Raw genomic sequence first — 7,532 nt, 5'->3', positions numbered from 1 at the left:
CCAATGCAATGAAAGCTTATGGTGAAATGATCTCTGATCAAACAATAGTAGAGAAGATCCTAAGGACTTTAACTCCAAATTTTGATCATATTGTAGTAGCTATTGAAGAATCCAAGAAAGTTGAAGACTTAAAGGTTGAGGAACTCCAAGGCTCCCTCGAGGCTTGATGAGCAGAGGCTCATAGAAAGAGCATCAGAGAAACCAATTGAACAAGCTTTGCATGCCCAAACCTCCAAGAAGGGAAGCTATTATGGCAGGGGTGGCAATAGAAACCGAGGTAGAGACCAAAGGGAAAGAAACTCAAGCAAAGATCAAGAAAGACTTGATTCTGGTCAGTCCATAAATTTCACTAGAAGAGGAGCAAATAACAGTTGGAGAGGGGGCAAGAAGAATATAGACAGAAAGAAGATCAAATGTTTCAACTGCAATAAGGTTGGACATTTTTCTAATGAATGTCAAGCACCAAGCCAAACTACTCTTCACGGCAGGCATCACAGTGAGGCACACATGGTAAAAGAAGAACTTGAAGATAAAGAAGATGAAAATCCTGTTCTGCTAATGATGATCACAGACCAGAAGGACACCAGTGAGGAAGTCTGGTATATTGATTCAGGGTGTTCAAACCATATGACAGGCCACAGAGATTGGCTTGTCAACTTCAATCCAAACAAGAGAAGTAAGGTCAGGTTTGCTGATAATAGGCTAATCCAGGCAGAAGGTACAGGAGATGTGGTTATAAGAAGAAATGATGGAAAAAAGGCAATGCTAACTGATGTGCTTTTTGTGCCTAACATGAAGAACAACCTCATAAGCTTGGGACAATTAATTGAGAAAGGCTTCTCAGTCAAAATGCAGAGTGGATATCTAGAGGTTTTAGACTCTAGTGCAAGAAAAGTCATGAAAGTTCCCCTCACACAGAACAGAACTTTTCAGGTAACTCTTAATGCAATTGAATCTCAATGTCTTAATGTTGAATTGTTATCTAATGACTCTTGGTTGTGGCATATGAGACTTGGTCACCTCAACTTCAAGGACCTGAGTCTAATGAAGTCAAAGGAAATGGTCTCGGGTCTACCCTCCATTCAAATTCCAAAAAAGGTGTGTGACTATTGCTTGATCAGCAAACAACCAAGGTTAGTGTTCAACAACTATGCTGCATCAAGAGCAACCAACCTGCTTCATGTAGTATACTCTGATGTATGTGGTCCACTTGAGGTTCCATCACTAGGAGGGAATAAGTATTTCATCACATTTGTGGATGAATTCAGCAGAAAAATCTGGCTATATCTGATCAAAGCAAAGAGTGATGCCTTTGTCACCTTCAAATTCTTTAAGTGCATGGCTGAAAAACAAGCTGAGAAATCACTCAAAATTCTAAGAACAGATGGAGGGGGAGAATTCACATCCAAAGAATTTGAGGACTTCTGCAGAGAAAATGGCATCATCCATGAAATAACTGCTCCATACACCCCTCAACACAATGGGATTGCTGAAAGAAGAAATAGAACTATCCTGAATATGGTAAGAAGCATGCTAAGGAGTAGAGACTTACCACAAGGTCTCTAGGGGGAAGCTGCAACAACTGCAGCCTATGTTCTCAATCATTGTCCAACAAAGAGGATAGCACCAAAGGTTCCTGAAGAATTGTGGACTGGAAGGAAGCCTTCAATCAAACATTTCAAGATCTTTGGGTCACTCTGCTACAAACACATACCTGAACAGAGAAGAAAAAAGCTAGATGACAGGAGTGAAGCCATGGTTTTTGTTGGCTATCATCCAAGTGGCTCCTATAAACTGTTTCATCCAAAGGCAAATCAGGTGATGTACAGCAAGGATGTGTATTTCATTGAGTCAAGCTCTTTGAAGGAGGGGAATCAAGGGAAAGAATCTGCTATACAAACAATTTCCCTTGACTGGAGTGAACATGATCTTAGTAAGTCACAACCTGAGATTGGAAATGAGGCTCACACTGATACATCAGATATTGAATCACACACAGGAAGACCCACAAGAGCTAGACACCTACCTGCCAGATTGAGAGACTGCTTGATCTCACCTGATGACACCATCAATGATGAAGGAGAATTAGCTCAATTCACTGTTCTATTTGCTGATGCAGATCCAATCACAGTTGATGAGGCAGTGAATAGCAAAGTATGGAAAGAAGCTATGCTAGAAGAACTCAAATCAATCAACAAAAATCAGACTTGGGACCTGGTGCAGCCACCAACAGATAAGAAACCTATTGCTGTGAGATGGGTTTTTAAGACAAAAATGAATCCTGATGGAACTACTGCAAAATATAAAAGCCAGGTTGGTAGCAAAGGGCTTTATGCAAAAAGAAGGGGTTGATTTCTCAGAAGTTTTTGCACCAGTTGCAAGACTAGAAACAGTTAGACTGATTGTAGCACTAGCAAGCAGAAACCAGTGGGAAATGTGGCAATTGGATGTCAAATCCGCATTTCTCAATGGTCCACTACAGGAAAGGGTCTATGTTCAACAACCTCAAGGGTTTATCATAGAAGGAAGTGAAGACAAGGTGTACAAACTGAGAAAGGCTCTATATGGTTTGAGACAAGCACCAAGGGCTTGGAATAAAAGAATTGATACATTCTTTCACAAAACAGGCTTCAAGAAATGTGATGTAGAACATGGTGTATATGTTAAAACCATAAACAACCATGATATCCTACTCATCTATTTGTATGTAGATGACTTGCTCATCACTGACAACAATCTAGCAGGAATTGAAGATGTAAAGCTTAGCCTGAAATCTGAATTAGAGATGACTGATATGGGGAAATTGTCATACTTTCTTGGCATACAATTTCAACAAGTGGATGATGGAGTATTAATGCACCAAAACAAGTACATTCAAGATGTACTAAGCAAGTTTCACATGGTAAATTGCAACTCTGTAGACTCACCTGCAAAAGTAAATCTGAAACTGGATAAGATGGAATGTGGCCCACTTGAGATTTCATCACTAGGAAGGAATAAGTATTTCATCACATTTGTGGATGAATTCAGCAGGAAAATCTAGCTATACTCTGATTTGGATTGGTATGGACATTTGCTGGAAAGGAAGAGCACTATGGGATATGTATTCCTACTTGGTAACTCACCAATATCATGGTGCTCCAAAAAGCAAGAAGTTGTGGCTCTATCAACGTGTGAAGCAGAGTATATATCAGCATGTCATGCGGCGTGCCAAGCCTTGTGGCTAATTTCATTGCTTGATGAATGGAGCATTGGTTTCGAAGGAGCAATAGAGCTGAGGGTAGACAACAAATCTGCCATAAATCTTGCTAAAAATCCAGTGGCACACGGAAGAAGCAAACACATTGAGAGGAAGTATCACTTTCTAAGGGATCAAGTGGAAAAGGGGAAGATTGGCTTGAAGCATTGCAAAACTGAATTGCAAATTGCAGATATAATGACTAAGTCCTTGAAAACAGAGAGGTTTAGAGAGCTTAGGAAGTTACTGAATGTTGTGTGCTTGTAATAGATATGAATTAAGGGGGAGTGTTAAGCATTTTTGTAATTCTTACTATAAACAGAAAGTTAGTTTTTTCTGTTACTAACTGGTTTCTATAAATAGTATGTAATCTTTAACACTCAAGGCAAGTAATATACATTGTGATTCATTCCTCTCCTCTATCATTCATTCACTCTCACCTTCTGCATATTCATTCTTCTTCATTTTCCCCAACAAGATTTACCTTTACATGTCACTTTCTGGATTTCATGGAGTTATATTTTGTTTCTTGGTTGGTATCAAGAAAATTATACCAGATCAAGAGTTTTCTTTGATCAAGATAAAGACAAAGTGGTTGTCATATATTGTCATATTGTTTTGCATTGCTATTAGCTTCTGGAGACTAGAGGTTGCACCATATTTTCAAGAATGGATGGGCTCGACCTCTGTTGACCGAAACATTTGAAAGTGAGGACTTTGAGATTTTGGTAGATTCAAGACTGGAAAAGGACTATAATAGAAACAAAATGTTTCGGATGATTGAGGTTGTTGCAGCTTGCGTGCATCACTCTGCAATAAAGAGGCCAAAAATGAGCCAAGTAGTGAGGCTTTAGATTCTCCAAGTTGGAGTAATTTTGATGTCTAAGGCTTGACTTTCACTATGTTTTGGTGAAAGTACATTTCCTGAATGTGTTCAAATTTGCACTTCAATGTATTAGATATTGGCAGACAAAACCAGAAACAAAACTGAGGGGTGACCTAGTGAGGATTTTGCATGCTCAACATTTTCCCCAAATTTTTCCTTTTAAGACCGGTTATAGACCCTATTGCATCAATATTTTATTGAATTCTCTAATGAAGATCTGATGCTTCTAATGATGCTTATGGTTACACTCTTGGAAGTGAAGCTTTGCCAGGTTATATGTTTGTATATCACTGCATATTTTTTGTAAAAGAAGGTTGAGCAACTTCAACAATATCACTTGTTTTTGGAAGGGAATGCATGGTCCATGTTCTACACCATCATCCATAGAGCTTTTGCATGTAGTTTTGAGAGAGATATGATGCATATAAATTCTTTTTTTATTCTTTATCATTTACCCTCAATTATTTGTCATTTCTTTTTTACTCTAGTTTCTTTATCTTTCTCTCTCATTAAATACACAACATTATAGTGTGTAATTTTTTCCTCATTGAAGCAACATATAAGGATCAAGATTAAGGTTCATCTCATTTCTCTCTTTCATCTGTTATGATTGGTTTGCTTCTGTGAAAAAGATGGTTAAGCGTGAGATGAAATTGCTTCTGCCAAATGGTGGTTAAGCATCAAAATTGCTTCATGTTCAGATTTCAAGAATGGGAGGCGAATATTCACTCACCATCAAGAAGAGGTTTTAGAGTATAGGTGGTGTTTATCACAATCATTTCAAGCTTGAAATGCTTGATACATTACAGCTTGAAGGGATGTTAAAGTTTTTAGTCGATTTCAGTTTGTTAGTTGTAATATTGTTTTTGTTAATCGATTAAAAGTTTAATTAACCGATTAACTAGTTAATTATTAGTTAGGCATTGTAATATATAAAAGGTGATTCCCTTATTCCTTGTAACTCATTTTTTCAATTCAATATAGAATGTTTCCATTTTCTCATTCATGATTCATTTTTCTCATTCCTTCTTGTTCATCAAGAAACTTTTTTTCTCATGACTCTTACCACATTTAAACATTTTTTTTGAGAGAGATGAAGTAATTTATATTTATGACCAATAAATTGGAACAATGCTGTAATAATAGCATAATATAACATGTTTCATATTCTGCAACACTTGTATATTTAAATTATCGAATATTTTTTAACGATCCTAAATCTATAACACATACGAGTGCGTAAAACATGAGACTTTAATGTTATCTCTATTCTCATAAGCCTGAAATTAAAATTAGTTGCAATATGACTTAATTTATTCAGCCCTATGACTTAATTTATTTCAACCATCTATAACTATACAATATTATTAAACTTGAATCAACCAATGACTCGATCATGATACTTGGTTAATAAGTTATTGGTTAGACGTGTAAGTTAATAGTTAGATTGAATGACTCATTTTACATTAGAAATTCTAAAAAAATTATAGTATTACCGGGTGATATTTAATAATTCTATAATATAAATTTAAAATCATTATTATACTTAATTAAATAACAAATAAAGAAGATATCATTACCATAAATAAGTTGAAAACATCATCAAACAACAACATATATTTTATATTTTAATTACAACAAAAGCGCATAAATAAGTATAGAACAAATTTAATTAAACAACTAAGATTTTGATATAAAATAAGTTAACAAACATAGCCATAAATAAGTTGAAAACACTTAATTTTTTCATCTTAAAATAATTTCATTTAGATTTTGGTCGAGTTAAAATTATTTTGGGCAAAATAATGTATGTGACAAAAGTCTTTCTCTATAATATTACTCGATCTTCCTATAGATAGAGATTATAGAAACGATCTTCCAAATTAAAGACCGGTATATTCTAATATTGGGTATAAAGAGAATGTTCTACGTTTTGACCCAAAAACTTGTTGGACTCCAAACCATTAGGAAGAGAGCTAATCTCTCTCTTCTATACTCTTGAGTCATATGATCGATGTTCAACTTTAAAATCAGATCGTGATACATATTCTTAATTTTATATAAAATTTTAATAATAAACATAGTATATTAGGCTAAATAGGTTTTCTCATGGGCAAGCCTTAGCTATGTTAAAATAATTTCATTTTTATAATCTCTATCTATAGGAAGATCGAGTAATATTATAGAGAAAGACTTTTGTAAAAACATATGTATATAAATATAATGAATAAAATTATGACAACATATTAAAAAAATAATTTTCATTAAACTTTAGTCCAAAATGGTAATATTAAAAACATAATTACATATGTCTTTAAATATGACGTGTTTGATATATTTCTATAAAAGTTTTTGTCTAATTGAATATGAATAGAGTATAAAACTTATTTAATGTAGAGATTTATACACATACACTTCATCATTCATCATCTATTTGAATTACGTTTATGAAAAATCAACAATAATTAAATATTGATAGTAGATGATACTGTGATAATGTATATAACTTATATACTGTCAGTGCATATATATTTTTCTCATATCGAATTTTTTTTATCATCCCATGCTTTGTCACATACATTATTTTGCATTGATAATAATAATAATAAGAGTTTGATATATATATATATATATATATATATATATATATATATTATAAAACTTTATACACAGTTTGTGTATTATCAATAATTTATTTATTTTATTTTTATTCAATAATCAACAATGATAAAATATGAATGATGAATGATACTTTAACAGTGTTAAAATTTCTTGCATTGTTAGTATATACATATTTTTCGCTAATAATAAAATTAAAATAACAACAATAAAAAAATTAATTTTTTTAATTGACATAACACATTATAATATAAAATAAGATGTAAGATTGTGTTATTTTTATAGTGTAACATATATACACTATATCAGAGTATCAGTATAATAATTTATATATAGTTAATAATTCAATATATAATCCATAATTAATTTGTATTAATTTTTTTGTTGGTTCAAGTGGTACATGCTTGATTTTCTTAAGGAATGTCTCAGGTTCGAGTATTGTAGATGGTAAAAATGCTCACTAAGAGAGTTAGCCTCATATACCTACGGACATTATTGACAATTTGGGCAAAGCCCATGGGGCCCGCCCGCCCGCCCACATGTTTTGGGCGGGCAGGACATAAAATTTGTGTCCATCCGTCCTAAAATGCCCGCCCAACATGCCATTTTCACCCATGGACATTTCAAATGGGCGGGCAAGGCGGCCCATGGGCATTTCAAATGGACAAGAGTAATTCATGTTCTCACCACTTGAGTGCATGTAGTAATTTTTCAAAATATAATATCTTACCAATTAAATGTATGTCATGTTTATGCAAAACAAGATGTTATGTTTTGTGTTTTTAATCA

This window comes from Lupinus angustifolius, chromosome LG02 (assembly GCF_001865875.1).
Source record: "Lupinus angustifolius cultivar Tanjil chromosome LG02, LupAngTanjil_v1.0, whole genome shotgun sequence".
Classification (NCBI taxonomy): Eukaryota; Viridiplantae; Streptophyta; class Magnoliopsida; order Fabales; family Fabaceae; genus Lupinus; species Lupinus angustifolius.
This window is presented reverse-complemented; position numbering follows the sequence as displayed.